The sequence below is a fragment of the Bos grunniens genome, chromosome 25 (assembly GCF_055505025.1).
Source record: "Bos grunniens cultivar Pamir isolate PY7600 chromosome 25, Bosgru_T2T1.0, whole genome shotgun sequence".
In the NCBI taxonomy this organism is placed as follows: Eukaryota; Metazoa; Chordata; class Mammalia; order Artiodactyla; family Bovidae; genus Bos; species Bos grunniens.
In genome coordinates this window covers 33,441,605-33,454,622 of record NC_141189.1, presented here as the reverse complement: position 1 = coordinate 33,454,622, position 13,018 = coordinate 33,441,605, and the positions used below count along the sequence as shown (strand labels likewise).

At 47.7% G+C, this 13,018-nt stretch overlaps 1 protein-coding gene across 3 annotated transcripts in view; it reads right to left on the bottom strand.

Moving 5' to 3' along the window:
• TVP23A (trans-golgi network vesicle protein 23 homolog A) overlaps positions 1-13,018 on the bottom strand; it is a 43,948-nt gene that overhangs the window by 18,303 nt on the left and 12,627 nt on the right. The window lies entirely within an intron of this gene.

The following is a 13,018-nucleotide window of genomic DNA, read 5'->3' as shown; positions in this document are numbered from 1 at the left end:
TTCTAGCCTAGAGAATCTTCATGGACAGAGGATCCTGGCGGGCTACACTCCATGGGGTTGCAAAGAGTTGGTCACAACTGAGCGACTCTTCATCATTATCCCTGGTCCAAGAAAGCATGTCAGAGGCTGGGAGTCAGTTGGCTGACTGTTCCTTTGCACTTTGTAAAGTATTTTACTATCCTGAGGAGAGAGACATCTGTATTGCAATGCTAGGAAAAATGTGAGGATCCATTAACACAATCTGTGGCTGTTTCTGAGTCATTCTGAAAGCCTCCTTACTCCCGTAATGAGTGAGGAGTGAGTCATCGGCCATGGAACACCCAAGGCTGAGCCCCTGTGTAAAGAGAATTTCCTTCGGGCTGGAGTAGGGCCAGCCCCAGGCCATTCCCCTTGGATTCCAACCCGAAGTTACTGAGCCAGTCTTGATTAAGGAGATGTCATCAGCATCACTTGCCAGAATATATGGCTGAGCCTTGCATCACCACCTGCTATTGTTGTTTAGTCGCTGAGTCCAACTCTGTTGGAGCCCCGTGGACTGTAGCCCACCAGGCTCCTCTGTCCCTGGGATTTCCCAGGCAAGAACACTGGAGTGGGTGGCCATTTCCATCTCCAGGGGATCTTCTCAACCCAGGGATTGAACCCACATCTCCCACATTGCAGGTGGATTCTTTACCGCTAAGCCACCAGGGAAGCCCATTATCAATACCTACCCATAACACACACGCGTGCACACACACACACACCACTCCCTACTTAATCCAGAAATAGATGCCAAGTCGCTCAGAGCAGAATCACATTGCAGAAGCCTGTCACACCCATCTCAACACCTACTGATTCAGCACCTTTGGGAATGGAGGTCCTGAAGTTTGGGTCCTTTGTTTGCTGAGTTCACTGGGGATGCTGATAAGAGCTGAGATCCCTTGGGAATGCAGGCCCAGGGACAGGCGTCACTGTACAATCTCAGAAGTCCCAGCAGGTGGCAGAATTGGGACAACGGTCAATTTAAGCCAAGTTCCCCATGTGTGTCCCTGGAGTCCAGCCAGTCTGGGCCGCCAGCATCTTTCACCCTGGCCCCTTCACCAGCCTCCTAACATCTCTCTGCTACCCTTCTTGCCCTACAGGCCACTTGATAGTCACCAGGAGCATTATCAAGGGTCAGTCAGATCATGCCTCTCCCCCTGCTCAAATCCCTCCAAAGACTGCCCATCAAAGCAGAGCAATTCCAATTTCCCATCAGAATTTTCAAAGCCCCCGCAGCTCTTCCGTAACAAATCTCCAACTGCCTCCTCCTCCCACTTCCCCACTTGCTACACCCTGGCCTGGTTCCAACCATCCCTAGACTATGCTCCCACCCCGGGGCCTTTGCACTTGCTCTTCCCTCTGCCAGAAGTCTCTTCCTGTGCATCTTCCCATGCCTGGCTCCTCCTCCACATTTTGGTCTCAGTCCAAATGCCCCTTCTCAGGCCTTCTCTGAGCCCTCTAGAATCTAAACGGGCCACCTGGACCTGGCCCCCTTTCTCATGGCACTTACCCCCTCTGATGTTACTTTGTGTAGATATTCACTGATACATTCACTGTCTCTTCCCAATTAAAACGTCAGGTCCACGAGGACAGGGACCATGCCCATCTAGTTTTCTCTGCAGTCCTTAGAACAGTGCTAGGCACACGAAGGTCCTTGAAAGGTGTTCTTGACTTAACGAATAAATGAGTGAGTGAAAGAATAAATCAGTGGCTCTCAAATGGGAGGTGATTTGGGGTCCCTTGCCAGCAGCGTCTGGAAATGTTTTTGGTTGCTGCAACTAGGGGACTGCTTCTGGAATCTAGTGGATAGAGGCCAGAGATGCCGCTAAACATCCTAGCGTGCACAGGACAGTCCCTGCCACAAACAATGTCCAGCCCCAAATGTCAATAGTGTCAACCGTGGAATAAATGAATGATGAGTTAAACACTCCTGGTCCACATGGTCAAGCTTGGAACATCAAGGAACCAACGTCTGACCACCACCTCCTCCTGGTTCCTGATGCCTTCCTCAACTGTGTGAGTTATGGTTCAGAAGAAATGTCCCTTGGGTGACTATATTGTTGGCGTTGCTTATGTAATCAATTTCATGTTAACAAGAAACATAAAGAAGGGGAACTAAAGGAGATGGAGACGTAAGGGGTTAATTTCAAAACATGTAATTCTGTGTCCTAATCAAAGAGAACTGAAATTTGTCTAGTTCCTTGATTCTGTGGGTTATTTTCCTTGGTAATCGTGAACCTTCCTTAAAATTAAACAATCAGCCTTTTGTGAGACCTACTTATGTGTCATTATTTCTGTATTTTTTAAAATAGATTTTAGAGTGGGGACAGGGGCAGAGTGATTTGTTGCACATACAGAGGTCTGGGTGAGGGGTCCTCACTAATTGAGGCAATCAGATTTTCTAACAACAAAGAAAAAACAAAATTATTCTTCTCATCAGTGTGTTGTAGCACAATGTGTGTGGAACAATCAGAGATGTACCTGTTTTGATTTCTGGGAATAGTGGACAGCCACTGAGGCATATCTGTACCATCACCTGCCCACTTCCTTCCTTGTCCCGCCACACCATCAGCTTCTCAGGGGTCAATGTCAAATACAGAGGTCTCAAGCATGCTCTGCGTCCCCTTAAATACAAATTTAATTTCCCTAAATCCAAACCCCAGAGACAGCAAGAGAATAATGAAAACAGCGTTCTCAACCAGGGGCAATTCTGCCCCAAGGCCACATCACTTGGCAGAGTCTGGAGTCATCTTTGGTTGTCACAACTGGGTAGGGGGGGCAGCATTACTGGCATCAACTGGGTACTGTCCAGGGAGGCTGCTAAAATCCTGCAACACACAGGACAGCCCCTACAAAGAACCAGCCAGTCCCAAGTATCCACTCCAGTGTTCTTGCCGGGAAAATCCGATGAACAGAGAAGCCTGCAGGCTACAGTCCACAGGGTCGCAAGACACAGTTGAGTGACTACTGAGCACACATGTGTATCAGTGCCAAGGGCTGAGAAAGCCTGCTCTGCCAAAAAGGGGCAACTCCACACTCTCATCTACACAAGGAAAATACGAAGGACTCCCTGGAGGAAGCAGATGATGGAAAGCCTGAGAATGCTGATCCCAGGGCAGTGCCTGTCCCCAGGGATCCCCACCTGCATGAACACCTGCTCCCCGAAGCACAGCCTAACCTAAGATGCCACTCCAGAGCCAGATCTAATGGTTCAAATCCCCACCTTGCAACTGCACAGCTGTGTGACCTCGGCTCGAGCCAATCCCTCAACTCTTTCCTTCAATTTCTTTCATCTTGAAATTAATTTTTTAAAAAATCACAGTATCAACTTCATAGGCTTGTGAAAAAGTGAAAGTTGCTCATTCGTATCCAACTCTTTGGGACCCCATGGACTGTAGCCCACCAGGCTCCTCTGTCGTGGAATTCTCCAGCCAAGAATACTGGAGTGGGTTGCCATTTTCCTTTTGCAGGGGATCTTTCTGACCCAGGGATCGAACCTGGGTCTCCTGCATTGTAGACATTCTTTACCATCTAAGCCACCAGGGAAGCCCTCATAGGTTTGTAATACAGCTTAAATGAATATTATGAGTAAAACACTGAGAATAGTGCCCACGATAGTAAGTGTTTGCTATTATTTTTCACTCAATCTAACTTCCCCTTAAAAGCAGTCAAGAATTTCATCTGGAGCTCATTTTGAGGAACAGCTTTGCGTGTCTGTCATGGAAAGATGAATGGACAGTGGGACACTTCTTGAAAGACAAAACATTATCCTACTTGACAGGCTAGGTGCGGATTTTGATTCCATGTGATTTCTGCCTTGGGTCCCTGCCCCACCAACAGGGAACTCCCAATGGTGCCTGAGACCAGAGGGTAGTGGTCCCCTCAATTTAAGGCCCATTGGGCTGAACGAGGACCAACCACGGAACACTGACCAAACCCCACCAGCAAACCAGCCCTGACAACTGAGACCATCCTCAGATCCAATAACTCTGCCTGGAGCAAGAGGACATCATCCCACTTTGGATGGGAATCCATTGGAAATCACAACATGTGGGTCCAAATGAATTTTGTGAAGACAGTGCTTTGAAAGCATAAACCAAACTTTCCATCCGAGGGACAGTCCCCAGCTCCAGGGACAATCCCAGCGTGACATCCTGTTGCAACTGAGGCTCCACCCCAGCCCTGCCCAGAGTCAGGATACCAAGTCACACTTATGATCAGAGAATAGGTACCATTTATATGTGACTGCAGCCATGAACGGAGAAGGCAATGGCACCCCACTCCAGTACTCTTGCCTGGAAAACCCCATGGACAGAGGAGCCTGGTAGGCTGCAGTCCATGGGGTCGAGAAGAGTTGGACACAACTGAGCGACTTCACTTTCACTTTTCACTTTCCTGCATTGGAGAAGGAAATGGCAACCCACTCCAGTGTTCTTGCCTGAAGAATCCCAGGGACGGGGGAGCCTGGTGGGCTGCCGTCTATGGGGTCTCATGGAGTCGGACACGACTGAAGCCACTTAGCAGCAGCAGCAGCAGCAGCCATGAAATTAAAAGACGCTTACTCCTTGGAAGGAAAGTTATGACCAACCTAGATAGCATATTCAAAAGCAGAGACATTACTTTGCCAACAAAGGTCCGTCTAGTCAAGGCTATGCTTTTTCCAGTGGTCATGTATGGATGTGAGAGTTGGACTGTGACGAAAGCTGAGTGCCGAAGAACTGATGCTTTTGAACTGTGGTGTTGGAGAAGACTCTTGAGAGTCTCTTGGACTGCAAGGAGATCCAACCAGTCCATTCTGAAGGAGATCAGCCCTGGGATTTCTTTGGAGGGAATGATGCTGAAGCTGAAACTCCAGTACTTTGGCCACCTCATGTGAAGAGTTGACTCATTGGAAAAGACTCTGATGCTGGGACGGATTGGGGGCAGGAGGAGAAGGGGACGACAGAGGATGAGATGGCTGGATGGCATCACCGACTCAATGGACGTGAGTCTGAGTGAACTCCTGGAGTTGGTGATGGACAGGGAGGCCTGATGTGCTGCGATTCATGGCGTCGCAAAGAGTAGGACACGACTGAGCGACTGAACTGAACTGACCCGCTGGCCTCGTTACATATACTTTCTTCACCCAATTGAGTCCTCCTCACACAGCCTGTGATACAGCTAACCTCATCTCCATTTTACAGATGAGAAAATAAGAGAAGGGAGCTGCAGAGTCCCTCCATGAGATGAAGATACTGTGTCTCTGACTTGTTTCCTTCTAGAGAACCAAATAAACAGGTATGTGTATGTGTGTACGCTCAGTTGTGTCAGACTCTTTGTGACCCCATGGACTGTAGCCCTCCAGGCTCCTCTGTCCATGGAATTTTCCAGGCAAGAATACTGGAGTGGGCCATTTCCTACTTCAGGGGATTTTCCTGACACAGGGATCAAACCCATGTCTCTTGCATCTCCTGCATTGGGAGGTAAATTCTTTATCACTTTGCCACCATATATGAAAGCCTATTTATGTCTTGTGAGGCTGCCTGCCAAGTCAAACCCACAACCACAGTTAGTTGGCTGGGGAATGGTGGAGCCAGGACCCAATCCTGGGACTGCCTGAACTTGCGTCCAGGCTCCTCCTGCTCCTCAAGGCCGCTGGCAGCCCAGAATACTCACTAAAAGTTGGTCTGCAACACAGCATGACTAAAACATAGTTACCATTTGGCCAAGCAGTTTGGCTTCTAGGTTGTTGCCCAAGAGAACTGAAAACATATATTCAAACATAAACTTGTACCTGAATGTTCATACGTGTGTGCGAGTGTGTGTGCATGTGTGCACGCTCAGTCGCTCAGTCGTGTCCAACTCTTTACAACCCCCTGAACTGTGGCCTTCCAGACTCCTCTGTCCATGGGATTCTCCAGGCAAGAATACTGTAGTGGGTTGCAATTTCCTCCTCCAGGGGATCTTCCTGACCCAGGGCTCGAACCCGCATCTACTGTATTGGCAGGTGGATCCTTTACTACTGAGCCACCTGGAAGGCTCCCATGTGAGTGTTCACAGCGTTATTCATAAGAACCAAGAGAGCAGAGACAACTCAAGTGCCCATCGACTGATGAAGGATAAAGAAAATGTACTCTAGCCAGACAATGAAATATGATTCAGCCAGAAAAAGCAGTGAAGGACATGCCAAAACATGGATGAACCTTGAAAACATGATGCTCAGTGAAAGAAGCCAGATAAAAGGCCACATACTGTATGGTCCCATTTCTGTGAAGTGTCCAAAGTGAGCAAATTCAAAGGGATGGAAAGTAGATTCGTGGTTTCCAGGGGCTGGGGGAGGGGAGAGATGGGACGTGACTGCTTGAAGGGTCCAGGACTCCCATCCAGGGTGATGAAAAATCCTGGGACAAGACAGGATTGTGGATATACTAAAAACCACACTGAATTGTATAAACTCTGAGTTTATGATATGTGAACGTTTCAGTAAAAACGTATACCATACACACAACATGATACCAAAAGCAAAGACAGCAAAAGTAAAAATCATAACTGAAACTACATAAAATTTAAAAACTTTTGCTCACTGCAGGACAACCATCGACAGATTGGAAAGGTAACCAGTGAAATGGGAGAAAACATTTGCAAATCATACATTTCATAAGAGCTTATGGGATTTTCCAGGCAATAGTACTGGAGTGGATTGCCATTTCCTTCTCCAGGGGATCTTCCCGACCCAGGGATCAAACCCAGGTCTCCCGCACTGTAGACAGACGCTTTACCGTCTAAGCCACCAGGGAAGTCCCTAATATCCAGAATATATTAAAAAAAAAACGCAACAACTGAACAACAACAAAAAACCCAATAACCCATTAAAGAACAGGCAAAGGACTTTGGACAGACATTTCTCCAAACATGATGTGCAAGTTGCAAACGTGCACACAAGAAGCAGCTCAACATCACTAATCATCAGGGAGAGGCAGTCAAATCTATAATAAGACACCAGCTTGCACGCTACTCTGAAAAAAAAAAAACAGAAAATAACAATTGCTGATGAGGATGTAGAGAAATTGGAAACCTGTGCATTGCTGGTGGGATCATAAAATGCTTCAAGTGTTATGGAAAATAGTATGAAAGTTCCTCAAAAAGTTAAAACCAGAATTACCATATGACCCAACAAGCCCACTTCTGGGTATCTATTAAGAATTGAAAGCAGGGTCTTGAAGAGATATTTGTACATCCATGTTCATTGCAGTAATATTTACAAGAGCTAAAACATGGAAGCAACCAAAGTGTCCACTGACAGATGGATGGACGAACAAAGTGTGGTCTGTACACACAATGAAATATTCTTCAGCCTTTAAAAGGAAGGAAATTGACATATGATAGAACGTGGTGAACGTTGAGGACATTGCTGCTACTGCTGCTAAGTCGCTTCAGTCGTGTCCGACTCTGTGCGACCCCATAGATGGCAGCCCACCAGGCTCCCCCGTCCCTGGGATTCTCCAGGCAAGAACACTGGAGTGGGCTGCCATTTCCTTCTCCAGTGCATGAAAGTGAAAAGGGAAAGTGAAGTCGCTCAGTCATGCCCGACTCCTAGCGACCCCATGGACTGCAGTTTACCAGGCCTCTCCGTCCATGGAATTTTCCAGGCAAGAGTACTGGAGTGGGTCATCATTGCCTTCTCCTGTTGAGAACATTAATGTTAAGTGAAATAAGCTAGCCACAAAAAGACATATTCTCTATGATTCTATTTTCATGAAGTATCTAAAGTTGTTAAATTCAGGGACTTTCCTGGTGGTCCAATGGCTAAGATTTTGTGCTACTAACGCAGGGCGCCTGGGATGGATCCCTGCTCAACGAACTTGATCTCACATGCCGCAATTAAGGGGTTCGCTTGCTGCAACTAAAGATCCTGTGTGCCACAACTAAGACCCAGAGCAGCCAAATAAATAAATATTAAAAAAAAAAAAAAAGATTCCACGCTTCCATGGCAGAGAGTATGGGTTCGATCCCTGGCGGAGGAGCTAAGATCTCTCACGCTGTGAAGCATAGCCAAAAAGTGGAAAAAAAAAATTAAGTTGTCAAATTAAGAAAGACAGAAAAAAGGGGTTGGGGGAGGAGGGACTAGAGAGTTGGTATTGAAGGGGACAGAGTCTCAGCTTTGTAGATGCAAAAGTCCTGTAGATCCGTTTTACGACAACATATATATATTTAACAGTACTGAACATTCAAAAATGGTAAATTTTACATTGTGGGTTTTTTTCCACACTAAAAAAAGGTAAAAAAGAAAAGAAAAAAAAGCAGCCCACTGGGGAAAAACACACCCAGCATCACTATTAATAACATTTCCTCTACCTGCCCAGGTGTGCTACAGAGTCACATCCTTCATTGATTCAGCAAGGTGCTCTCCCCACCACACTGCACTTCACTGACCTGGAACCGAGGACAAGGGAAGGGACCAAGTCTCTATCCCCAGGGCGTAACCAGCACCTCTACACAGATGCTGGCTAAACATGTACTGAACAAACTGTATAGCAATCACGTAGGGAGGGCAGGTTGGTACAGGTTCCCTCTTTTCACAGATGGGTCAATGGCGGCTTAACAAGGCAAGATGAACCCTGTCCAGAATCACAAAGCCAGCAAGCAGTAAAGGAAGACATAGCCTTGAAATCCCAGACTCCTGCTACAGGACCCCTTCCATAATCTCACCTCCCTTCAAAGTCAACCTGGAATCCATTTCAACATGGAATTTACAAATAACAATTCTCACCTTATACCGCTGCTGCTGCTGCTAAGTCGCTTCAGTCGTGTCCGACTCTGTGCGATCCCATAAACGGCAGCCCACCAGGCTCCAACGTCCCTGGGATTCTCCAGGCAAGAACACTGGAGTGGGTTGCCATTCCCTTCTCCAGTGTATGAAAGTGAAAAGTGAAAGTGAAGTCGCTCAGCCATGTCCGACTCTTTGCGACCCCATGGACTGCAGTCAACCAGGCTCCTCTGTCCATGGAATCCTCCAGGCAAGAACACTGGAGTGGGTTGCTGTTTCCTTCTCCCAGGTATCTTCCCAACCCAGGGTTTGAACCCAGGTCTCCTGCATTGCAGGAGGCTTCTTTACCATCTGAGCCACCAGGAAAGCCCTATTTATGATAATATTTATATTTATATATGTAGCATGTATATGTCAATCCCAATTTTCCAATTTATACCTACTCTCTTACCCCTGGTAACCATAAGTTTGTTTTCTACATCTGTTACTCTATTTCTGATTTGTAGATACATTCGTTTGTACCCGCCCCCCTCTTTTTTTAGATCCCATATATAAATGATATCTTCTGTATATTCTTGAGCATCAGAATCAACTAGAGATGCCCATCCTGTAGGAATCCAGTTAGGCAGGTCCAGGGCTGGACCAGAGATGTGCATTGGGCACAGCAGAGGATTATGGGATTGGAAGCTCTCAGGCACACACAGGTCTACAACCTGCTACCTCCCAGATCTCTGAATGCAGCCCACATGACCTCCCTCTGCCCAATCAGATCCAGCCTCTCTGCCCTGCAGCCAATCAAACCCGGCCATTAGAGCATTCCACCACAAGCCAACAAAGACAACCCTGGACTCAACATCTTTCCCACATAAGTGCCCTTCCACCTGGGTCCCAAGGCCAGAAGGCTGGGCATCACCCTTGACTATCCCCATCTGCACCCACATCTTGATCACCACCAAGACTGACTGATTCTGCCTCCTCTGTGCCCCTCCACTTCCCCCCATCAGCCCTGCCAGTGTCCTGGCCCAAGGTCCCAGCTTCTGTTTCGTGATTCCTTCTGCCCTTGAGCCTCTGCTCAAACTACTTTCCAGTAAACCAGTCTCAACTCCTTAAGCTCTTGCTCTCCCCTCTAAGCCTTTGTGTGTGCTCGCTCCACGTCTCTTCGTTAACTCCTACCCATCCTTTGGCCTCAGCTTAGCTGTCACTTTCTCCCCTGGCCAGCATAAATGCCCAAGCTTTTGCCAATCACAGCATTTATTTTTTTTATATTTAAATGTATTTATTTTTATTTGGAGGATAACTGTTTTACAATATTGTGTGGGCTTCTGCCATACATCAACATGAATCAGCCACAGGTATACATATGTTGGAGAAGGCAATGGCAATCCACTCCATTACTCTTGCCTGGAAGATCCCATGGACAGAGGAGCCTGGTGGGCTGCAGTCCATGGGATCTCGAAGAGTCAGACACGGCTGAGTGATTTCACTTTCACTTTTTACTTTCATGCATTGGAGAAGGAAATGGCAACCCACTCCAGTGTTCTTGCCTGGAGAATCTCAGGGACAGGGGAGCCTTGTGGGCTGCCGTCTATGGGGACGCACAGAGTCGGACACGCCTGAAGCGACTTAGCAGCAGCAGCAGCAGACATACGTCCCCTCCCTCTTGGACCTCCCTCCCACTTCCCACTCCATCCCACCCCTTGAGGTTGTCACAGAGCCCCAGTTTGAGTTCCTTGTATCACACAGCAGATTTCCATGGGCTATCTAATTTTACATTTGATAAAGTACATGTGTCAATGCTACTCTCTCAATTCATCCCACCCTCTCCTTCCCCCTCTGAAATCACAGCATTTAAAACATTGAATCATAACAGCCATGGACATGCCTATACCCTACACCCCGACACCAATGGTTTCCAACCGGGGAAAGTTTGCCTCCCACGGAACACTTGGCACTGTCTGCAGACCTCACTGGTGGGATGCTCCTGGCATGTGGTGAACAGAAGCCAGAGATGCTGCTAAATATCCGAAATGCACAGGACATCCTCACCACCAAGAGGAACCTGGCCCCAAATGTCAGCAGTGTCAAGGCTGACCATCCCTGCTCCAGACCAGACCACTCCATGGAGGTAGCCGGTGTGTCCTGTACACCACGTGTCCCCAGCCACCAGCCCAGACGTGGGCATACAGGAGGAGCTCAATGAAGACTGAGTTGGCTGTAGTGAGGTGAATGAACCTAGAGTCTGTTATGCAGAGTGAAGTTAAGGCAGAAAGAGAAAAACAAATATCATATATGAACACATATATATGGACTCTAGAAAATGGTACTGATTGAACCTATTTGCAGGGCAGAAATAGAGACATAAGCCATAGAGAACGGACTTATGCACACAGCGGGGGAAAGAGAGGGTGGGACAAATTGAGAGAGTACACTGACTTACACTACCATGTGTCAAACAGACAGCTAGAAAGAAACTGCTGTAGAACACAGGGAGCTCAGCTCGGTGCTCTGTGATGACCTAGAGGGGTGGGCTGGGGCAAAAGGAGGGTGGTCTGAACGGGAGCGGATGTATCTCTTCTTGCAGCTGAGTCATGTAGTTGTACAACAAAAAGTAGCATCACACTGTAAAGCAATTATCCTCCAACTAAATTTAAAAAAAATACAACACTGAACACATGAGTTTAGATGATCTAGAAGATATCCCAGGATTCCAGTTCTCTCACAGTAACTTTCCGTAAAGACAATCATAGGTCACTATGGTAGGTTGAACAATCCCTCAATCCAGGGCCCTGACCGCCAGAGACTGTGACTAAGTTGTTATGGCAAAGGGGCCTCTGTGGGTGTGATCAAATTAGAGATCTTCAGGGGGGAAGATTACCCTGGATTATCCAAGTGGGTCCGAAAATGCAACCACAAGTAACCCAGTAAGAGGAAGGCAGAGGGAGACTGCTACAGAGGAAAAAGCAATGTGAAATAAAAGTGAGGCTCAAGATGCTACAGTGCTCGTCTTGAGAGGCAGCAGCAGGAGTCACCAACCGGCAAACCACCGGAAGCTAGAAAAGGCAAGAAACAGATCTTCCCCTAGAACCTCCAGAGGGAGTATGTCCTGTGGACACTTTAGTTTCAGCCCAGTGAAACTGATTTTGGACTTCAGAACTGTGAGAGAATAAATCTCTGTTGTTTTAAGCCAACACTACCTCTGGCTGGGGGCTTCCCGGGTGGCTCAGATGGTAAAGAATCTGCCTGCCAATGCAGGAGACCTGGGTTCGATTTCTGGGTCGGAAAGATCCCCTGGAGGAGGAAAAGGCAACCCACTGCCATATTCTTGCCTAGGAAATCCTGTGGACAGAGGAGCCTGGTGGGCCAAGGTCCATGGGATCGCAAAAGAGTCAGATACGACTGAGCGACTAAAACAACAATATCTCACTGGCTAGAGTTGAAAGAGGGCCAAGAATAAAACTTCAAGCCCTTGTCCACCTCTCCAGCCTCCTGCCAACCCCTGTCTTCTCCCCCACTACCCTCCAGACACAGTGGCTTTCCTTCGACCTTCCAAACACAGCCCTGGGCCCTTAAACCTGCTTTTCATTCTTCAAGGAAGGTTTTGGTCAGAGCCTCCCGTGACTGGCTGCCTCTCATCACTCAGTTCAGTTCAGTTGTTCAGTTGTGTCCGACTCTTTGCAACCCCATGGACTGCAGCACACCAGGCTTCCTTGTCCTTCACTATCTCCCAGAGTTTGCTCAACTCATGTCTATTGAGTCAGTGATGCCATCCAACCATCTCATCCTCCGCTGCCCCCTTCTCCTTTTGCCTTCAACCTTTCCCAGCATCAAGGTCCTTTCCAATGAGTGGGCTCTTTGCATCAAGCGGCCAAAGTATTTGAGCTTCGGCATCAGTTCTTCCAATGAATGAATATTCAGGACTGATTTCCTTTAGGATTGACTGGTGTGATTTCCTTGCAGTTCAAGGGGCTCTCCAGAGTCTTCTCCATCATCACAATTAAAAGCACAAGGCTGCTAGCCTCCCCAGTGGCTTTCTCTTTCATCAGCCTGTTTTCTTCCCAACTCTTCTCACACTAATTATCTTGTTAACATCTTTGTTCACCTGTTAGTCCCCTCCCCCCAAGACCACAGACTAGGAGGGCAGGACCTTGTCCGGTCTGTCCTGGGTGTGCTGGGAGCCCGACGTCTGGCACACACCGGGTACTCAGTACATCCTGAATGAATGAACCTGAATGAATAAATCTGCAGCACTGA